The sequence below is a fragment of the Scyliorhinus torazame genome, chromosome 3 (genome assembly GCF_047496885.1).
Source record: "Scyliorhinus torazame isolate Kashiwa2021f chromosome 3, sScyTor2.1, whole genome shotgun sequence".
Taxonomy (NCBI): domain Eukaryota; kingdom Metazoa; phylum Chordata; class Chondrichthyes; order Carcharhiniformes; family Scyliorhinidae; genus Scyliorhinus; species Scyliorhinus torazame.
The window spans coordinates 319949970-319970811 of NC_092709.1; the positions used below are offsets into that span (position 1 = coordinate 319949970).

Here is a 20842-nt window from a genome sequence, read left to right on the forward strand (position 1 = left end):
TGGGTACACAAAGGGAGAATTCAAAACGTCCAAATTACCTAACAGCACATATTTCAGGACTTGTGGGAGATCTCGGTGGTATAGTTGGTTCTGGTACATCAAATCACAAAAAGTTGGTTTGCAGGTACAGCAGTGATTAAGAATGAAAATAAAATGTTGGTGTTTAATAATAATAATCTTTATTAGTGTCACAAGTAATCTTATATTAACACTGCAATGAAGTTTCTGTGCAAAGCCCCTCGTCGCCAAACTCCAGCGCCTGTTCGGGTACACAGAGGGAGAATTCAGAATGTCCAATTCACCGAACAAACACGTCTTTTGGGACTGTGGGAGGAAGCCGGAGCACCCGGAGTAAACCCCCGCAGACACAGGGAGAACGTGCAGACTCCGCACAGACAGTGATCCATGCGGGAATTGAACCTGGGACCCTGGCTCTGTGAAGCAACAGTGCTAACCACTGTGCTGCCGTTTACTGCAAGAGGAACAGAATATAAAAGTAGGGAAGTCTTACTGCAGCTGAACAGGGCCTCGACGAGGCCACATCTGGAGTACTGTGTACAGTTTTGGTCTCCTTATTTGAAAAGAGATAATAGATGGAATCCTCTGACCGCACGTGCTGGCGAGATCTTACAATCCCGCCGATGATGCAGACTTTTGGCGGTGAGGGGCATGTTCAACGGGAAACCTCTTTGACCACTGTTGGAAAGGAGATCCCGCTACCGCCACTGGTGAGCCATCCTTTGGCGCTGCAGAACACGCCGCTGAGGGGGAGGAAAATCCCGTCTATTACTGTGTTAGAAGCAGTTCTGGGAAGGTTCACAAAACTCGTTCCTGGGACGAAAGGCTTGTCTTACGATGAAAGATTGAACATGTCTCTACCAATTGGAGTTTAGAAGAATGAGATGTTACCTGATTGAAACTTATAAGATTCTGAGGGAGGAGACATGGTGGGTGTTTCCTCTTGTAGGGGGAGACCAGTACAAAGGGATACAGTTTGAGAATAAAAGATTCCCTTCTGTCACAACCCCCACGAGGACCACGGAGAAACCATCATTTGATCTCCCTGTGGGACGCATGGAGTACGAGCTCCCCAGGTAGGTGGTAGATGTGTACCACCTGGGGGCCTGATGTGAGCAAAGGTTAAAAGCAGTCCCAGATCAGGGCCAGGCGAGATAAGTCCTCCCAGCTAGGATTGCAGTGGGAGTGAGATTCTGCATTATGCAGACCCTTGTAAATACTTATAAATTAATCTATATTACGTTTACCATCTGCCTTCTCTGCATCTTTACTTTTTAAGTCAGAGATAAGGAGAATTATTTTCTGCTGGGAGACCTGCGGGTGGGGTTGTGCTGCCGCTGGGACCAGAGAATTTTGTCGGCAGGGAGCGGCTGGTGAATTCCGGTCGTGGTCTCCTGCTCAGTCTCCTCCTTCTCCATCATGTTCCTCCGCTCTGTCTTCCTTGCTAATGCCAACCGTCCCTTACTTCCAAAGACAGCGTGGCCTGACCTGACCACCGGTAGCTGAGTGCCAGTCTATTTGGGAGACAAAGAGCAACAACAGTACAAAATCAGCAACAGCTCTCTCAGAGAAAAGTAAGATTTCAGAATGCTGGGACTCAGCAAAGTAGATCGAGATGTCAAGATGTCAAATGGTGGCAGTCAAATAGCGAACTGACAACCAATCTATAAAAACGGCATGATCAATTTAAATAACATGGCAATTCATATCACATTATCTTGGGTGAGGTCAGCTAGTTGGTGGATGACGGGGTTGGGGGCTGGGGGGGGTAGGGGGTGGTGGGTTGAGGTTGTAGGGTCATATGTCTTGACTATAGGGGGATAAGGATCCTGAATAGAGTGAACACCTGATGCCCAATATGGTGGATGGCACTAGTTCAGCAGGGGCTTGGGAACCTGAATTGTGGCTCCAGTATACAGGAGGTTGAGAGTAGTGAGGTCATGAGTAGGGTTTCAAAGTTGCAGGAGTGTACCGGCAGGCAGGAAGGTGGTTTAAAGTGTGTCTTCTTCAATGCCAGGATCATCCGGAATAAGGTGGGTGAACTTGCGGCATGTGTTGGTACCTGGGACTTCGATTTTGTGGCCATTTCGGAGACATGGATAGAGCAGGGACAGGAATGGTTGTTGCAGGTGCCGGGATTTAGATATTTCAGTAAGCTCAGGGAAGGTGGTAAAAGAGGGGGAGGGGTGGCATTGTTAGTCAAGGACAGTATTACGGTGGCAGAAAGGACGTTTGATGAGGACTCGTCTACTGAGATAGTATGGGCTGAGATTAGAAACAGGAAAGGAGAGGTCACCCTGTTAGGGGTTTTCTATAGGCCTCCAAAAAGTTCCAGAGATGTAGAGGAGAGGATTGCAAAGATGATTCTGGATAGGAGCGAAAGCAACAGGGTAGTTGTTATCCCCGAACAGGCGCCGGAATGTGGCGACTAGGGGCTTTTCACAGTAACTTCATTTGAAGCCTCCTTGTGACAATAAGCGCTTTTCATTTTCATTTTCATGGGGGACTTTAACTTTCCAAATATTGACTGGAAACGCTACAGTTGGAGTACATTAGATGGGTCCGTTTTTGTCCAATGTGTGCAGCAGGGTTTCCTGACACAGTATGCAGATAGGCCAACGAGAGGCGAGGCCATATTGGATTTGGTACTGGGTAATGAACCAGGACAGGTGTTAGATTTGGAGGTAGGTGAGCACTTTGGTGATAGTGACCACAATTCGATTACGTTTACTTTAGTGATGGAAAGGGATAGGTATATACCGCAGGGCAAGAGTTATATCTGGGGGAAAGGCAATTATGATGCGATGAGGCAAGACTTAGGATACATCAGATGGAGAGGAAAACTGCAGGGGATCATAGAATTTACAGTGCAGAAGGAGGCCATTCGGCCCATCGAGTCTGCACCGGCTCTTGGAAAGAGCACCCTACCCAAGGTCAACACCTCCACCCTATCCCCATAACCCAGTAACCCCACCCAACACTAAGAGCAATTTTGGACACTAACGGCAATTTATCATGGCCAATCCACCTAACCTGCACATCTTTGGACTGTGGGAGGAAACCGGAGCACCCGGAGGAAACCCACGCACACACGGGGAGGATGTGCAGACTCCGCACAGACAGTGACCCAAGCTGGAATCGAACCTGGGACCCTGGAGCTGTGAAGCAATTGTGCTATCCACAATGCTACCATGCTGGGTAGCATTGGGCACAATGGAAATGTGGAGCTTGTTCAAGGAACAGCTACTGCGTGTCATTGGTAATTATGTACCTGTCAGGCAGGGAGGAAGTGGTCGAGTGAGGGAACCGTGGTTTACTAAAGCAGTCGAAACACTTGTCAAGAGGAAGAAGGAGACTTATGTAAAGATGAGACATGAAGGTTCAGTTAGGGCGCTCGAGCCAGGAGGGGACATGAGAAGTCTTTGGCAGGTAGGATCAAGGATAACCCTAAAGCTTTCTATCGCTATGTCAGGAATAAAAGAATGACTAGGGTAAGAGCAGGGCCAATCAAGGACAGTGGTGGGAAGTTGTGCTTGGAGTCCGAGGAGATAGGAGAGATGCTAAATGAATATCTTTCATCAGTATTCACACAGGAAAAAGACAATGTTGTCGAGGAGAATACTGAGATTCAGGCTACTAGACTAGAAGGGCTTGAGGTTCATAAGGAGGAGGTGTTAGCAATTCTGGAAAATGTGAAAATAGATAAGTCACCTGGGCCAGATGGGATTTATCCTATGATTCTCTGGGAAGCTAGGGAGGAGATTGCTGAGCCTTTGGCCTTGATCTTTAAGTCATCTTTGTCTCCAGGAATAGTGCCAGAAGACTGGAGGATAGCAAATGTTGTCCCTTGTTCAAGTAGGGGGGGGGGGGGGGTGGAGATAACCCCGGTTACTATAGACCAGTGAGCCTTACTTCTGTTGTGGGAAAAATCTTGGAAAGGTTTATAAGAGATAGGATGTATAATCATCTGGAAAGGAATAATTTGATTAGAGATAGTCAACACGGTTTTGTGAAGGGTAGGTCGTGCCTCACAAACCTTATAGAGTTCTTTGAGAAGGTGACCAAACAGGTGGATGAGGGTAAAGCAGTTGATGTGGTGTATATGGATTTCAGTAAAGCGTTTGATAAGGTTCCCCATGGTAGGCTACAGCAGAGAATACGGAGGCATGGGATTCAGGGTGATTTAGCAGTTTCGATCAGAAATTGGCTAGCTGGAAGAAGACAAAGGGTGGTGGTTGATGGGAAATGTTCAGACTGGAGTCCAGTTACTAGTGGTGTACCACAAGAATCTGTTTTGGGGCCACTGCTGTTTGGCATTTTTATAAATGACCTGGAGTAGGGCGTAGAAGGATGGGTGAGTAAATTTGCAGATGACACTAAAGTCGGTGGACTCGTGGACAGTGCGGAAGGATGTTACAAGTTACAGAGGGACATAGATAAGCTGCAGAGCTGGGCTGAGAGGTGCCAAATGGAGTTTAATGCAGAAAAGTGTGAGGTGATTCATTTTGGAAGGAATAACAGGAAGACTGAGTACTGGGCTAATGGTAAGATTCTTGGCAGTGTGGATCAGCAGAGAGATCTTGGTGTCCATGTACATAGATCCCTGAAAGTTGCCACCCAGGTTGAGAGGGTTGTTCAGAAGGCGTACGGTGTGTTAGCTTTTATTGGTAGAGGGATTAAGTTTAGGCGCCATGAGGTCATGTTGCAGCTATACAACACTCTGGTGCGGCCGCATTTGGAGTATTGCGTGCAATTCTGGTCGCCGCATTATAGGAAGGATGTGGAAGCATTGGAAAGGGTGCAGAGGAGATTTACCAGAATGTTGCCTGGTATGGAGGGAAGATCTTATGAGGAAAGGCTGAGGGACTTGAGGCTGTTTTCGTTAGAGAGAAGAAGGTTAAGAGGGGACTTAATTGAGGCATACAAGATGATCAGAGGATTGGATAGGGACAGTGAGAGCCTTTTTCCTTGGATGGTAATGTCTAGCATGCGGGGACATACCTTTAAATTGAGGGGAGTTAGATATAAGACAGATGCCAGAGGTAGGTTCTTTACTCAGAGAGTAGTAAGGGCGTGGAATGCCCTGCCTGCAACAGTAGTGGACTAGCCAACACTAAGGACATTCAAATGGTCATTGGATAGACATATGGACAATAAGGGAATAGTGTCTATGGGCTTTAGAGTGGTTTCACAGGTCGGCGCAACATCGAGGTCCGAAGGGCCTGTACTGTGATGTAATGTTCTATGTTCTATGTTCTATGCTCACCATTTTGTGAAATTCGTAGGCTACGTTGCACCTGAAACATAGGAGCTATGTGGCTTAATTTCCAGCCTGTAGAATTACATTTAAGTGCAGTGAGTGCTATGATGTAGATGAGCAGAACCGCCATTTTGTGCGCAGGTAGGTTCTACAGTCAGATGAATGCTAGCCTGGTAGTTAATTGAGAGAGACACATTGAGCATGTCACCAAGGGAAATCCTTGCTTTTCCTCAAATAATTTTGAAGGACCGGCGGGATTCTCCCCTACCCGGCGGGGCGGGGGTTCCGGCGGGATGGAGTGGCGTGAACCACTCCGGCTTCGGGCCACCCCAAAGGTTTTCTCCGCACCTTTAGGGGCCAAGCCTTCACCTTGAGGGGCTAGCCCCATGCCGGAGTAGTTGGCGTGCTGCCAGCCGGCGGGAAAGGCCTTTGGCGCCATGCCAGGCGGGGCCGAAAGGACTTCGCCGGGCGGCGGAAGTCCGTGCATGCGCGGGAGCGTCAGCGGCTGCTGACGTCATCCCCGCGCATGCGCAGGGGGGGTATCTCTTCCGCGTCGGCCCTGGTGAAGGCTGTGGCCGAGGCGGAGGGAAAAGAGTGCCCCCACGGCATAGGCCCACCCGCGGATCAGTGGGCCCTGATCGCAGGCTAGACCACTGTGGGGGCGCCCCCCGGGGCCAGATCGCCCCTTGCACCCCCCCCCCCAGGATCCCGGAGCCTGCCAGCGCCGCCTAGTCCCACCGGGAAGTGAGGTGGTTTGATCCTCGCCAGCGGGACAGGCATTCCAGAAGCAGGAATTCGGCCCATCGCGGGCCGGAGAATCGCCGGGGGGGGGGGCTCACCGACCGGCGCGGCGCGATTCCTGCCCCCGCCAAATATCCGGTGCCGGAGAATTCGGCAACCAGTGGGGGCGGGATTCACGCCAGCCCCCGGCGATTCTCTGACCCGGTGGGGGGTCGGAGAATGGAATCTTCAAATCAACAGGAAAATGGACCCTCGGTTGAATGCCTCATTCAAAGAGGGATTGGAATCTTGGTTTTGGAAGGCTAGGATGGGTCATGAAGTGAGGGTGCATGGGAAAGCAAGGGGGATGGCCCTAATATATCAATATACCTCTTAATTCTCTGTTTCTGTAACTGCTTGGCTGGGACATTTCTGAGAGTTTTTCTACATGTGCTCCGAAGCAACAATGCTAGGCTGGCATTGCAAAGCCAAGTTCAGGTGATAGGTGATAGATAGGTGTGATGAATATAAAAAAAGTTGTATTTTATCGTTTGTATTTTTGCAGTAATGCTATTAAAACATGGGTTAAAATCCATGCAGGTAGTGAGACTGCTGGAGCTGTGATTAAAAGTGAGGTATAGTGTTTGGCACTGGCTAAACAAATCTTGTGACGGGGGCAAATTAATGCTGTGTGCTTTTAGTGTCGCTAATGGGAGGGGCAAGGCCTGTCTGAAAAGGCAGTTCCCCACAGGACTCAAATTTGAACAGAAGTGTTTTCAGTTTGGTCCTGCAAGGTTTCTCTCTCCAAGACACATTACCAAGATAAGCAAGTAAAACCTGGTTGTTAACTTTACACCAAAGTGTTTATTGAAATATATGGATTTGCTGAATTGGAGTGTAGAGGCAGGTTTCAGGAAGCAAGTTGTACCTGTGAACTGTAAAGTTACTTCTTTGTTGCTAATGTACTTAATCGTATGTTCAAATTAAAAGTTGTTTAAATATAAAAGCTGTCTACTGGTCTGTGTTATCATTCCTGTGAACTAGTAACATTTTTTTCACAGGTTTACACACTGAAAATAATTGGGTTTTAGTCCACGATCTTAACCAAAATTGGGGTTCTGGACCCATACCATAGGCTTTTACAAAATAGAAGACTGGAGGATTTGATCCAAAGGTCAGTGACAGGGCCGGCTGTCTGTTTTACGGTTCACAGTTAATAGATTGGAGATGATTAAACTTTATCTTTACAGAGCACTGACTTTAGGAAGTCAGGATAAAGCCGTGGCAGAGTCTAATCGTGGAGTATTCCTTTAATTGAACATTAAGAACTGAAAATAATGCTGAATAGCCTTGCAGAGTTTTATGGCCCTTGAAAGTCATCACGCCGATGTTACGCACGGATGGAAACAATTATGAAAATAGTGAAGGAAAGCTGGACTCTGATGGTGATCTTGTTGAATGATGCAGCTGGTTCACACAGCCTCATTCAATGCAGCTGAATAGTTCATCAAAAGATTAGAGTTTTCCAGCTAAAGCTGCTGGATACTCGCCACACTTCGTGTTTCTTATTATGTGGTTGGATATTTTTTAACTGAAGCCTAATGTTTTGAGAGACACCACGTAAACATAAAAGATTCTTTCTTCTGTCTTTTTTTCGCCTCCTTGCGACTGAAGACTTTGGTCCGGAATTTTCCGCCAAGTGCACTTCATTGCGCTTCGCTGGAAATATGACGGAACCTCGGTTTGCATCTGCATATCAGGAAATTCCTGGTCGCTAACTTGAGGATGAGGTTTGGAGCCCGATTTGTTTCCTGGATTTTGATCCTTTCAAACGGGGTTATGGGAGAAGCAGTCACAGCCCCCCGTTTTCACTGAGGCCGGTTGCTCGCTGGCTGAATGGTGGTTTGAGCGGCCGATTAGCAACCTCAGGGGTCGGATTGTGCACGCACCCTAGAAGCCATTGCGTCACTGAATTGGCGGGGGAGGAAGGGCTGATACCCAGCCAGGGCCAATGCCAGCTTGGAGGTCCTCCCAGAGGGTGGCCAGAGAAAGCTGCCTTCCCAAACCACAAAGGTGTGGTTTGAGGTTGCTGAGATCAGTAACAGCAACAGAAACTGGCTCCAGTGCCTGAAAACTTTCAATGAAATGAAATGAAAATCGCTTATTGTCACAAGTAGGCTTCAAATGAAGTTACTGTGAAAAGCCCCGAGTCGCCACATTCTGGCGCCTGTTCGGGGAGGCTGGTACGGGAAGCTGCGTTGGTCTGCTTTCAAAGCCAGCGATTTAGCCCTGTGCTAAACAGCCCCTTCTTTGCAATGATCTTCTTTGCTCTTTGGAGGTGAGTGCAACGCAAAGCCACAGGAGTCTTCTATAGGTAGCCAACCACCAACAATCACTTCAGCTGATGAGTATATGAACACGCGAAGTAGGAGCAGAAGTTGGCCATTTTTCCCCTCGAGCCTGCTCCACCATTCAATAAGGTCGTGGTTGATTTGTTTGTGTTTCAAATTCCACATTCCCATCTCTCCCCGATAACCTTTGATTCCTTTGCCTAACAAGAATCTATCTACCTCAGCCTTAAAAGTATTCAATGACCCCCTCCTCCAATACGTTCTGAGGCAGAGAGTCAAAGTCACACAACCCTCTGAGAGAAAATAATTCTTCTCTAATGTTGAATGGTGGCCCCTTGTTCTGGACTCACCCACAAGAGGAAACATCCTTTCCACGTCCATCTTGTCAAGACCGTTCAGAATCTTATGTACTTCAACTAAGTCACCCCTCACACTTCTAAACTCCAGTGGAAACAAACCAAGCCTGCCCAACCTATCCTCATCAGACAACCAGCTTATCCAGGTATCAATCCAGTAAACCTCCTCTGAACCATTTCTGTCGTGGAAATCATAATAAAGACAAATTCCTCGAGGTTCGATTTAAGGAAATTTATTCACACAAATATATTTGCGGAGAGAGAGTGTTCTAGCTGCAAAACCATTTCACTGCACTCTGAGATTCGATTGAAGGCAGCATGTTTTATAGTCTGAAATCACAGTTTGAAGTAAACAGCCATGCTTATATTAAATAGACCTTGGAAAGTACGTAAGCTGAAATACGTAGTACGTATGTTCTTGCCCTTGGCTAAAAACAGGACACATTTTGTTATCTTTCGGAGGACAATTGTTTTCATAATAAGGCCGAAACCAGAATATTTCAGCAGTATTTCATTTATGTTAATTTCCCTTCCACAATTCCATCCTTGTTGATCTTTCCTTTTGGTAAATTATCGTGTCCTCTGTAGAAAAGGGTGGTTTATAATGTAAGGGGAAAGGACGTGTGACAGTTCCCTGCATGTTATGAGCCTGGTAGCAAGGAGGCTAGGGCTCTTCCTGTGTTCGTACAATAAAAAATATCTTGCGCAACATTAAAACAGTAACCATACGACATTCAAGATTACAATGGCAATTATAATCCAGAACACAATCCTTTGTCCTGACGATCCTACCATCCAAAGCCAAAGTCCCATCCCTCATTTTCGTGTAATCTTGTTACCTCTCTACGAATGTGATCCACCAGATTATCAATTTTTCTGAGTTATCAGTGATGTATGTGCAACAGTCAAGTACCTTCCTTTTCAGCTAACAAGAAATCAGGAGTCATTCTATTCTGCAGGGCAACCACTCTGATAGCAACCATCTCAGTTTCTACCTGGTTAACAGCTTCTGCAGTGTCATTAGCTACCTGCTCAAGGATGTCTCGCAGTTCACGTAGTTCGTATGCTTAGTGGCTATTCCTAATGGTGGTATCATTATTCCCAGCATTTGTGCCCATGTCATAACACTTTGTGTCGTCCTGTGATGGAGATGGAGATGCAGTTGCTGGACGTGATGTACATAAGGGACTACATATCCCAAATAGCAGGAGCCTTCCCAATTTTCTGGTAACCACGGGTACGCCTTACGTCCACAGATAAAATACGTGCCGTTATATGCGGTCAGGTTTCCTTTACTATCAGTCATCATTCATCTAATCAGATCCCCATCCCAGGAGCCTTCACTAGTTTGATTTTCAACTCCTGACTAATCAAAGATGAATAATTCTTGAGCGTAAGGTGGAACATAGGGGGTTGCCAATTCAAGGTCTGGTCGCACTGACTCGTGCCTACTGAGTGGGTCCCATATGTTTTATGATTCTTTAAGCATATACTTCCTTTTGGGACTCCAGTATAATTGGGAAAGATCAACCAGGACGGTTGACATGTTACATTAAACCTCGGCCACCACCATCCCTCAAACCTATTCATATTGTATCCAGCTAATCCCCAATCTAACATATTCTGTGTATCTTCACCATGTCCTGTACTATTTTGTCTTCGAGCCCATTCTGCTATCTCTTTACTGGTGAATGGGATAGGTCGCACAGGGAAGCCCTCCCCCAAGCATCTGGGAATTTGTGTACAAACCCAACAACTGAATTTATTTACCCTCTCTACGTATGAGTGAGACATGTATATTAAGGTGTTAGTATGCAGCTTACCCTCTACAGGATGTTGGATTAATATGATAATATAAAAACATCAACGCCGTCATTCTCTTCAGGTTAGCGTTTCGCTAGTACTCTTAAAGTTCCGTATGATGTAGTTTACACGAATTGTGTGGATCCCATCTGACTTTTCTTTTACTTTAACGGCTGTTCGGGTTGTTAGCAGCACTTGGTAGGGTCCATTTCACCTAGGAGAAAAATAATCTTTGTTTAGTGCTTTCACATACACTTGATCTCCAGGTTTAAAGGGGTGTGTATTTCCCTCTTTTGGATGCATCTGAGCCTGTCACACTTTTCATGTTATTTTTTCCAGCGGTTCACACATGGCCTGGGCATATTTTAGTGATGCCTCATCTGCCCATATTAAAGCTACTTCCGCTGGAGTCATTGGGGGTTTAGTTCCAGTTGTCATGGGGCGGTCTATTAATATCTCATACAGGGTTAAACCCGTATTACGATTTCTCAGATTTCTCAGGTCATACATTACTATGGGTCTGCCATCTGGCCATAGCAGCCCATTTTGTTGACACACTTTTGTAACTGCAGTTTTAATTATTCCATCCGCCCTTTCCACCATTCCTGAGGATTGTGGCTGATATGGAAATGCAATTTCCAATCAAATCCCATGGCGTCTGTTCGGGCTTTGGTCAATTTGCTAGTGAAATGAGTTCCCTTGTCACTGTTAATACCCACTGGTATCCAAAACCTAGGTATTATTTCCTTTAACAGAATATTTACCACTGATCTAGCATCATCTCTTTTGGTTGGAAAAGCCTCGACCCAACGTGAAACAATGCCCACGATCACCGATTATTCATTTGACAAATCATACATGCACTTCAACGTCATCTTCACTCTTTGATTTCTCCTCTTGTGTTAACCTGTGACTTTACGACCTTGTTACTACACAATCCGGAAAAATCCCAGGATATTCGTCCTTCAACACATCAGTTGTATGATTTTCCACTGGCTTATCAACCACAGTAGGCATCACTCCCACCTGCGATCCAGCTATATCGTTGCCCAAGATAAACTGTGTCCTGGACAAGATAGTTTCTCTATTACTCCTACTACCACTTCACTGGACTTTCCAACCTTACCTTATATAATGGAACACTACTCCTCTCACCCTGAATTCCACATATTACCACCTTTTCTGGCAACATTTTCCCCAACCTACATAATTCCTCATCTCTTACCATCAAAGATTGACTAGCTCCCGTATCTCTTAAAATTGTGACTTCTGACTATTTGGATAGTCAGAGGCTTTTCCCCAGGGTAGAGAGGTCAATTACTAGGGGGCATAGGTTTAAGGTGAGAGGGGCAAGGTTTAGAGTAGATGTACGAGGCAAGTTTTTTACGCAGAGGGTAGTGGGTGCCTGGAACTCGCTACCGGAGGAGGTAGTGGAAGCAGGGACGATAGGGACATTTAAGGGGCATCTTGACAAATATATGAATAGGATGGGAATAGAAGGATACGGACCCAGGAAGTGTAGAAGATTGTAGTTTAGTTGGGCAGTATGGTCGGCGCGGGCTTGGAGGGCCGAAGGGCCTGTTCCTGTGCTGTACATTTCTTTGTTCTTTGTTGTTTGTTTACCTGCTCCTCCTGATACACCTGAGTAAACTTTACCCACACAAGTAAATTCTTTAAAGAGATCTGGCACCTTCTTATCAATCACCTCTTGATCAGGCTGTACAATCTTTTGCACCTCCTTTGCTTCACTTGGGCTTTCCTTTACCACTTTAACAAACCCCACTTCTTATCCCGTTTTATCACATCAGCCTTCCCAGTGCTTTTCTTCAACCACCAACACTGTGACTTTACATGACCTAGTCTATTACAGTGAAAACATCTGAAATTTTTCATTTCTTTTCCACCCTCCTGGATTTCTTTTTGAATCTGAGGTACATTCTCCTTATTATCTCCCATCAGATCACCTTTACCTTTACAACTTGAGTATTTCTCATGTCCCCAGTTTCTATCCCTCACAGGCTGAAACTGATGTCGGAAACCAAGCTTTGATTTATGAACAAATTCATAATCATCTGCCATTTCTGCTGCTAATCTTGCAGTTTTAACCCTCTGTTCTTCCACATGAGTTCTCATTGCATCAGGAATTAAATTTTTAAACGCCTCCAAAAGTATAATTTCTCTGAGAGCTTCATACGTTTGGTCTATTTTCAAAGCCCTTATCCACCTATCAAAATTGTCGTGATAGCAACCTGCTTTTAGCCAAGAGCGATGCTCCTGTAGGGAGGCTTGCTCCTGTGCCTGTTTTAACTTTGGTTCTGTTATGGTGGATGGAAGTTCAACTGCAGCCACTTGCCGTTGTGGCTGCTGTTTGAAATCCAATTCCTTTCCTATTTTATCAGCAAATCTATTGTCGCATGAGAATTCATCGTCTGCGGTAGTATGCGCTTCACACTTTAAAATAGCTATCTTGCTGGGCAGCTGAACAGCATCTAATAAATTTAAAACCAATTTAGCATGTTTAATAGGTTGACGGAGGAAGTTATGAATCCCCTGTTTTTCCATAATTGGCCAAAATCATGTACTACCCCAAAAGCGGATCGGGAATCATATAAATATTGCCTGTTTAATTTTTGCTAGAATACATGCTTTAGTGAGGGCAAACTATTCGGCCGCTTGAGCAGACGTTCCCGAAGGCAGAGCAAAAGCTTCCACTATCTCGAATGGAGTTACTATTGCATAGCTGGCCAGGAGGGTCATATCATTTGGTCGTTTGCTGACCCATTGGTGAAAAAGATGAAGTCTGGATTTTCTAGTGGGTGACTCAATAAATCAGGTCGAGGTGGCTTCAACCAATTGTAAACAGTCATGATCATACATATGTTCTGCTTCCGAGGGCGTGGGCAAGAGTGTTGCAGGGTTGACAGCTGGCGCTCGCTTGTAGGTAAAGTTGGTTTTAGAGAGGATTACTTCGTACCCAGTGTGTCGAGCCGCAGTAAAATGCTACGTTGCGGATGAATTAAGCAGCAGCAAAACTGATTTTTTTCTATTATGGCCGCTGTGGCTGCTACTGCTCTTAAGCAATTTGGCGTACCCTTTACCACAGCACATAGGGCCACCGAGTAATAGGCAAGGGTACTTTTCCCTCCTCAATGCTCTTGCACCAGGACCCCTGTTGCAAATCCCCCTGCTTCATTCACATAAAGAGTAAAGGGCTTGCTGAAATTAGGAAGTCCCAAGGCAGGGGGGCTAATCATGGCTTGTTTCAAATTACAAAATGCTTGCTCCCTCTCTGGGATCCAGGTAACAACTGAAGGGGCATCCTGTAGGGTAGCCTTGCACAATACTGTGTCCATCTCTCTATAGTCTGGTATCCACTGCCTGCATTAGCCTACTATGCCGAGGAAGGTGAGGATTTCCTTTTTCGTGCGTGGAGTTGGTACCCTTGCTACAGCCTGTATTCTTTCAACCCAAGCCTCCGCTGTCCTTGCTGCAGCTGAAATCCCAAATACTGAACTGTCTTCTGACAGAACTGCAGTTTGTCCATTGAGACCCTGTGCCCTCTTTCTGCCAGATAATAACATAAGGGTATTCTGTTGACAAACTAGCCCTCCCTCTGAGGCTATCAATAAATTGTCATCATATTGAGGGAATGTTGAACCTGCAGACAACTGGCACTCGTCCAAGTCTCTTTTAATACTGTTAATTCCGATATGTAAAGCAAATAGATGTTGACTTTCCGGGTGCAATGGTATGGAGAAAAAGGCTTGAGAAAGTATCCGTTGTTGGTGGTATACAAGACAAAAATGACATTTGTGTCCAGCACCAATGGAGCAATACTGATAACAATTTTATTGATGGCTCTAAGATCTTGCACAAACCACCACTCGTTGGGTCTTCCTACCTTTGGAATGGGGAGTATAGGGGTGTTACAGGGGCTTTGTGTTCTCTTCAGCACCCCTTGCTGTAATAGTGCATTGATCGCTCCCTCTATCCCTTTTTCTGCTTCCGGTGCCAACCTGTATAGTTTTAAGCAGGGCAGGCCAGCGTTCTTCTGTAACTGCACCCTATGCGCTGGGGCAGAATTCATCAATGCACTTTTCCAACATGATTTTTAAGTTGGGCCCATAGATGTGTGAGTACCTGGGCCAGGATTGAAGGGAGTAAATGATAGCTCTCTCGGGGAGGTTGTTGTCTTTCAAATGTAGCAGGCCATTGCTCCTCTTTCCAGGTCACTTTGCCCTCCTGTTTGCCATAAAATTCTATCAGGCAATTTTGTCCGTCCATTTCAATATAAATCCCATGTATTACTTTTTTCCTTTGGCCTCTTTGATCACTTCTATTTGCTTTGCCTTATCGGGATGTCTTACGGCCAATGTTAAATGGGGTTCTGAATGAAGTTAAACCCATTATAAAAAGGTCCCTCTGACTATGGGTCAACTGTACTAACACTCCTGATCCCACAACACCGAAAAATAAAAAGGAGTGACATGCAATGATGTCTGCTCTCCTAAGTGACTTTGCGTTTGTAAATTGTATGCGTGCTCATCCTCACGAGCATAGCAAGCCGTGCAATGGGTCACTATATTCTCTCATCTGGACTCTATCAGGTGTTTTAATAGCTGTGCCCAAGGGTCATTAATCTTTTGTCAGACTTCCTGCAGTTTAAAAAAAATTATTTTTTAACAGTGGTACTGTAAGGGTTAACGTTCAGCTGCCAGCATAGAACACAGATGCAGAGCGATTGGGCACAGGCTCAGAAGTTATTAAATTTTGCAGCTGGTGAGCTCATATTTGAGACAATTCTATAAACATTCCATTATCAATGCAATGTATTACAGCTCCTAATTTGCAGAGTGTCTGTCTGCCTAATAGGGGAAGGTGTCGCTAGGTGGGGTACATCCTTCCTGGGGGGTTAAATGCTTCTTGGCCCCTTGCAAGATAGCCTCTTTCCCTCTATTTGCTAACCAGTGTTCGAGGGACTCAGATCCTTCATTCAAATGATTATCATTATTGGGAACCCAGCCCCCATTTATGCCGCGTGGGACTGCAATCTCATACTTCAAAGCTGACCAAGATGCACCATAAGAGCACTTTAGAAGCAGCAAAGCATCCCTTGGGAGGGGGCTATAAATAGCACACGTTTAAGTCAATTTCCAATGATTGATTTTATCGGCACTAGCTATTTTTAGACACGTATATTGTTCTTTGTCAATTCAGAAAAGGTCAATTGTCTGCTGAAATGGTTAATGTTTCCTGCAGAATCTAAGGGGCGGAGAACTTGGCATGTTGCCATTTATGTTTTTTCACGTAATCTAAAAACGTATTCATATTCAATTACTGTTATTCGTAAAGGCACTTTCTTTCTTTTAAACTGATCGTAATTTCCAATGTTTCCGTTCATTAGAGAAATCTCAACAAAAATCACTTACGTTGTAATCTCTGACTCACAAAGACAGATGATAAAAAATACAACCCACTTCGCACTTCATGCTTTGACTAAAATTAATTGGTTAAACAAAATATACAGATTCTCACAGCACACAAATATCGCAGTTAACCGTCAGCCTTATCTCACGGCTACAGAAAATCTGAATTCCCTTTCTCTATAGGAACTCATCTGTTACGCTTTTACCTTAATCTTCTATTTACTTTTACTCCCCTGTTTTTTTTCCGAGAGGGGGTCAGCTTCATTATATTCCTATGCGGGACATACAGGTTTTCCTACCTCATTCCGTTGCTTTGCGATTGTTTCCTTTCATTTTCTTACACATTTTGACTCCCTTATCTGTCCTCTTTAAGGAGTTCACCTTCTTTCTTGCTCCGGATGTCTTTACCGAGGCTTCGGGACGACCTGTGAAGGGGCGTTGAGTTTATTGTTCATCGTTCCTTCTGCAAAATACTTCAGAACATATATATAACAATAACAGCGACCGCGGAAATCATTTACAAATACTATAGGGAACGCACGGTGTTTATCCTTTCACGAATCTCAAAGTCTTTTTTTTAAATTTTAGTCTCCAAGGCATCTTTTTCTTCCCGTACAGCTATCACCTCTCCTAGCATGAGTCACTGGCCAGTAATTAAGGCTGCTGAGCCGCAGACCCCCCTTTCAGCTGGGGTCGCACTGTGGCTCTCTCCCTTTCAGCTGAGAGAGTCCTTTTCAGAGATTCGTTTCGGGATTCACTTCCCATTAAATTAGGGAAACTGCAACAACTACGCCAATTTGCTGTGGAAATCATAATAAAGACAAATTCCTCGAGGTTCGATTTAAGGAAATTTACTTACATAAATATATTTGCGGAGAGAGAGTGTTCTAGCTGCAAAGCCAGGGCACTGCAATCTGAGATTCGATTGAAGGCAGCATGTTTTATAGTCTGAAATCACAGTTTGAAGTAAACAGCCATGCTTATATTAAATAGACTTTGTAAAGTACCTAAGCTGAAATACATAGTATGTATGTTCTTGCCCTTGGCTAAAAACAGTACACATTTTGTTATCTTTTGGAGGACAATTGTTTTCATAATAAGGCTGAAACCAGAATATTTCAGCAGTATTTCATTTATGTTAATTTCCCTTCCACAACTCCCAAGATATTTACATCCTGCCTTAAATAAGGAGACAAAACTGCACACAGTATTTGACATAAGGCCTCACAAATTCTTCTGTAACTGAAGCATAACATCCTTGCTTTTACATTCAATTCCTCTTGTGAGGAAGGATAGCATTCTATTAGCCTTCTTTTAAAAAAAACATTTTATTAAGGCTTTTATAATTTTATAACAATAAACGGTACAAATACAAATATAAACATAGTGCAAAATCATCTCTCCATCTCTCACTAATCCTGCCTACCCTAAACACAAAGTAGCCTAACTCCCCCCCCCCCCCCCCCACACCCCTCCCCCCACCTTTATTGCCTCTGCTGACAGTTTAGCTTTCCCCGAAGAAGTCGATAAAGGGTTGCCACCTCTGGACGAACCCTAACGGTGACCCTCTCAGGAAGAACTTAATTTTCTCAAGTCTGAGAAACCCAGCCATGTCGCTAACCCAAACCTCTGATTTCGGGGGCTTTGAGTCCCTCCACGCCAACAATATCCGTCTCCAGGCTACCAAAGAGGCAAAGGCCAAAACATCTGCCTCTCTCGACCCCTGGACTCCCGGATCTTCCAACACTCCAAAAATCGCCACCTCTGGACTCGGCGCCAACTTGTTCTAAGTACCGTGGACATGACATCCGCAAATCCCTGCCAGTATTCCCTAAGCTTCGGGTATGCCCAAAACATATGGGCATGGTTCGCTGGCCCTCCCGCATACCTCACACACCTGTCCTCTATCCCGAGAAATTTGCTCATCTGGGCCACCGTCATGTGTGCCCGGCGAACCACCTTAAATTGTATCAGGCTGAGCCTGGCACATGATGAGGACGTGTTGACTCTGCTGAATGCATCCGCCCACAGACCCGCCTCCACCTCCCCCCCCCCAGCTCATCTTCCCATTTACCCTTTAGCTCATCGATCTGGGTTTCCTCCCGCTCCATAAGCTCTTTGTAGATATTTGAAACCTTCCCCGTTCTAGAAACTACCCTGTCCTGTATCCCCTGTGGCGGTAGGAGCGGGAAGGTCGAAACCTGCCTTTGCACAAAATCCCTTATCTGCAGATATCGAAACTCATTCCCTCCCGTCAATTCAAACTTTCCCTCCAAATCCACCAAACAGGGAAAGCTCCCATCAATAAATAGATCTCCCATCCTCTTAATCCCTGCTCTCTGCCATCTCCGAAACCCCCCCATCCAGCCTCCCCGGAACAAACCGGTTATTATCACAAATTGGAGCCCACACCGATGCTCCCTCCACTCTCATATGCTTCGTCCATCGCCCCCCAGACTCTCAGTCTATTAGCCTTCTTAATTACTTGCTGGATATGCATCGTGACTTTCTGTGACTCATGAACTCACACACCTAGATCCCTCTGTACCTTAGAATTATGCAGCTATTCTCTATTTAAATAATACGCTTGCTTTACTTTGCTTCCTCCCAATGTGAACAACTTCACATTTCCCCACATTGTACTCCATCTATCAGATTTTTGTCCACTCACTCAAACTATCAATATTTGTCTGCAACCTCCACATGTACTTTACGCAACATATTCTCCTACCCATCTTTGTATCATTTATAAATTTCAGGGTGGCATGGTAGCACAGTGGCTAGCACTGTGGCTTCACAGCGCCAGGGTCCCAGGTTCCATTCCTGGCTCGGGTCACTGTCTGTGTGGAGTCTGCACGTTCTCCCCGTGTCTGCGTGGATTTCCGCTGAGTGCTCCGGTTTCCTTCCACAAGTCCCGAAAGACGTGCTATTAGGTAATTTGGACATTCTGAATTTTCCCTCTGTGTACCCGAACAGGTGACTAGGGGCTTTTCACAGTAACTTCATTGCAGTGTTAATGTAAGCCTACTTGTGACATAAAGATTATCAAAAAAATTAGTTACTGTGCCTTCACTCCCCTCATCAAATTCATTGATATTCCATTCCATTCCAATTCTGTTCCCGAACCAGTAGTGCATTGAGGCGGACTTTTGTCTCTTTCCATAGACATTAATCCCTGGAACAGATGGCTATCTGTTGCCAGGAGCTGATGGCTTGAGGGGCACCATTCCATATCAAGCATGGCTGATCCGGAGTCTCTTCCGCTCTTGCTGTCTGCCATTGGTTTGTTGCAAAGATTTGCAGGTTGACACACTCAATCTGTTTGACCGTGTCATTAATGCACCTTCCTTGGCCACAAGCTCTGAGGTGGGATTCCAACTCGGAGCTTCTGGTTCAGAGGTAGGGACACCACCACTAAGTCACAAGACATCCAATTCATTGATATAAACAGTAAAAAGTTGAGGACTCTGTTTATTACATTATGCCAACTAGAGAAACACCCATTTATGCATGCTCTCTGTTTTCCAGGGCCAGCCAATCTTCTACCCATGCTAATATCCCCTATACCATGAACTTTTATTTTTTACAAATGCCTTTCAGAAATCCAGAATACATATCTATAGGCTCTCACAGAATCCGAATCCAGAATCCACAGAATGTATAATACAGAGGAGCCCTTTTGGCCCATCTAGTTTGGACCAACACATGAAAAGCCCTTCACCTACCTACCTAACCTCATTTATCAGCACTTGACCCATGTCCTTGAATGTTCTGACGTGCCAAGTGCTCATCCAGGTACCATTTAAAGGATGTGAGGCAACCCGCCTCGACCACCTTCCCAGACAGAACATTCCAGACCGTCACCAGTCTCTGGGTAAAAAGGTATTTCCTCACATCCCCTCTAAACCTCCTGCCCCTCTTGAACTTGTATCCCCTTGTAACTGCCCCTTCAACTGAGGGGAACTGCTGCTACCTATCCACATTATCCATGCCCCTCACAATCTTCCCATCTCGATTAGACCTCCACGGTAGCACATTGGTTAACACTGCTGCTTCACAGCGCCAGGGTCCCAGGTTCCATTTCCGGCTTAGGTCACTGTCTGTGTGGAGTCTGCACATTCTCCCCGTGTTCTCTCTTAGTTACCACACCAAAGCGCCTATTTGGGTACACTGACGGACAATTCAGAATGTCCAATTCACATTACAAACATGTCTTTCGGGACTTGTGGGAGGAAACCGGAGCTCGCGGAGGAAATCCATGCAGACACAGGGAGAACGTCCAGACTCCGCACAGACAGTGACCTAAGACGGGAATCGAACCCAGGTACCTGGCGCTGTGAAGCAACACTGCTAACCACCATGCTACCATGCCGTCCCCCCTTAATACACTTGTAAAGCAGCTTAGGATTTTCCTTTAACCCACCTGCCAATATCCTTTCATGTCCCTATTTCACTCTCCTAATTTCCTTTTCATGTTCATTTTGCACACTACCGCAAGGACTGTTGTTTTGAGTCCTCGATATCTGCCATAAGCCTAATTTTTCTCCTTATCCAATGCTGTATATCCCTTGATATCCAGGGTTCACTGGATTTGTTGGTTCCATCCTTTTTCTTGTTTGGAACATGTTGGCCCTGTACTCTCCCTATTTCCTTCTTGAATGTGTCCCACTTTTCTGTCACAGATTTATCTAAAAGTGTCTGTTCCAAGTCCACTCTGACCAAAACATACCTGATGCTATTAAAATCAGCCTTCCCCCCAGTTTGGAACTTTGATCTCAGACCCATCCTTGGCCTTTTCCACAACAATCTTGTATCTAACGGAGTTAACATCACTGTCTGCAAAATGCTCCCCCGCTGATACTCCAACCACTTGCCCAGCTTTGTTACCTCGAATTATGTCCAGGACCG

At 45.4% G+C, this 20842-nt stretch overlaps 1 long non-coding RNA gene across 1 annotated transcript; it reads right to left on the reverse strand.

The window, feature by feature from the left end:
• Nucleotides 1–156: 156 nt before the first annotated feature.
• Nucleotides 157–16861, reverse strand: LOC140409628 (uncharacterized). Its single transcript, XR_011940445.1, has 4 exons — nucleotides 16794–16861; nucleotides 16234–16359; nucleotides 10529–10722; nucleotides 157–1532 (listed from the first exon to the last, which is right to left on the reverse strand). It is a non-coding gene; the product is annotated as an uncharacterized lncRNA (long non-coding RNA).
• Between the last annotated feature and the right edge of the window lie 3981 nt (nucleotides 16862–20842).